The following is a 2,165-nucleotide window of genomic DNA, read 5'->3' as shown; positions in this document are numbered from 1 at the left end:
AACGTTTCCTTACCTCTGTCTCCTGTCCGCTTCATAACATTAGCATTGTTTTTTTAATTGCTTTGCTAATTAAAGCAATTAATGCATGAATTAGAGGACGGGAATATGATAATTACACATCAACCTCGGAATACTTAATTGTTATTTGGTTTCATCCTTTTTGGAAGTTCAATTAAAGTCAGCGTAGGCTTTCTTTCTAAACTCACTAGTTCTAGTCTTGAAAAAATATATATTGACCTCTATGGAAATGCTGTGAAAGCTATGCTGTGTGCGTTGTTTGCAGACTGATGGTCACTCTAAGAGAGCTAACAAAAATTTGGTGCTGATGAGTGATATCACTGTCACTGTGGCAACCTTTATGATAGTAATTCACGGTGAGGGATAAAGTAGCCCATGGTTGCGCATCATTAGCCGGCCTCATGAAGAGACACGCCTGGTCCGCTTTAGTTGATAACACCTGTCATTCCAACAAGCGCTCGCAATCATTCTCCACATGCTGTTTCTGTTTGTGTCTTTGTTAAAGGTGATTCAGTGGAGGGCTGAAGGTGATGTACGCTTGACCCCTGCTTCTGTATTCAGAAGAACTCTTTCTTCCACAAAATCAACCCTGTGTTCTCAAAAGTACCAGTATTGTAGTTCCAAGGGTAGACTGATACCAATTTGGTATTTAAATATTATAAATGTAATATTCATTAATTAAATTTCCTGTATTTTGTGATTCAAGAGGATTTTCTTGTAATTTATGCTTTTGCATAACTGAGAGCTTGATCTCTACTTTGGCAACTTTTGTTGTTAAAAAGTTTCAAGAGACTTTAAAAGGGCACCTATGATGAAAATAAACGTTTATAACTGTGTGTAGGTATAGTGTGTCCACAGCATACCTGTCAACATTGGGATGTGAAAATAAGGGTTATGCCCACCATAATAAGGGATATCCCTTATATCCATCCCCAAATTACTAAATATGATTTTCTGGAGCTGTTTAATTGTAAATAAACAGTTTAACGGTCAGTAATGGGTTTTATTATTATTTATTCAAAAGAAAAAAAATTGTATACATTAGCAGCAAATAAATTAGCAAACAGTTCAGCATATTAAAATTAATAGCTATTATATAGAAATAGAATCAAGTTATCAAATCTCATTAACCTTTTCTTCACTGTATAACTTACACATTCTGATTTAAGAGCAGCGAATTAATCTCATTCATTTGGATTTTTCGTTTGATTACATTAAATATCAGGTGTCACTTTAAAAATGCACACATCTAATGTTATAAGGAAAGCATTCGATTGGTTTTCTACCTTTTTATGCTCCATTTAGGACAAAATTTGTTATGTTTGAAAAAAACCCAAGATCGACATCTTTAGATGTTGTTATTATTATGTGTATATGTCTGATGAAACACACACCCAAAAGCCATACTTTCACTCTGCTTCAAATAGCATGTACAAAATCTGGGAAACAGCATCTATTTTAAAATAGGACCAAATTTCTGTGATTTTGAGGCCCACCGCAACATTCCGTAGGAGTGTGGTTTCCCCACCCACTGAATTGATTGACAGGCACCATGTTTCTATAATAACATGTATACACGTGTCCACAGAACATTTTTTTGCAACTAAAATAAGATTAAAATATTGGTTCCAACTTTCAGAAAGTTTTATAAGTTTACAACATTTTTAAAACAGAGCTTGTTTGCAATAAAGACAGTAAAATTGCTATTTAATTCTTAACCACTATAATCACCACGGCCACATAGTGCAGTAAACGCTAATATATGTATGAGTGTGTGTGTACTGCAAATGACATTTGTGTGAGACTCATCATTTCAGAAAGGCTTGAATAAACTCCACCACAAATACAAATAAACGTACTTGGTATTTTTGACTAATAAAATGTATTTCAGCTTGTGTCTGACTATCACTGACTGCTCTTTAACTGATGTAATGCAGGAGAGCAGGCGCAAGTGGGAATGTTGAGCGAGAAGAAGCAGCACATTTGCATTTAAATTCATAGGCTACAAAAACAGCCACACTGTACTCAGACACCAAAATGGGCAGATTCTGGAGACTGTAATAAATTATCTGATGGGTATTTTGAGCTGAAACTTTACAAACACATTCTGGAGACACCAAAGGCGTATCTTACATATGTGACCCTGA

The sequence above is a fragment of the Danio aesculapii genome, chromosome 1 (genome assembly GCF_903798145.1).
Source record: "Danio aesculapii chromosome 1, fDanAes4.1, whole genome shotgun sequence".
Taxonomy (NCBI): Eukaryota; Metazoa; Chordata; class Actinopteri; order Cypriniformes; family Danionidae; genus Danio; species Danio aesculapii.
Note: the sequence above shows the minus strand (reverse complement) of the source record.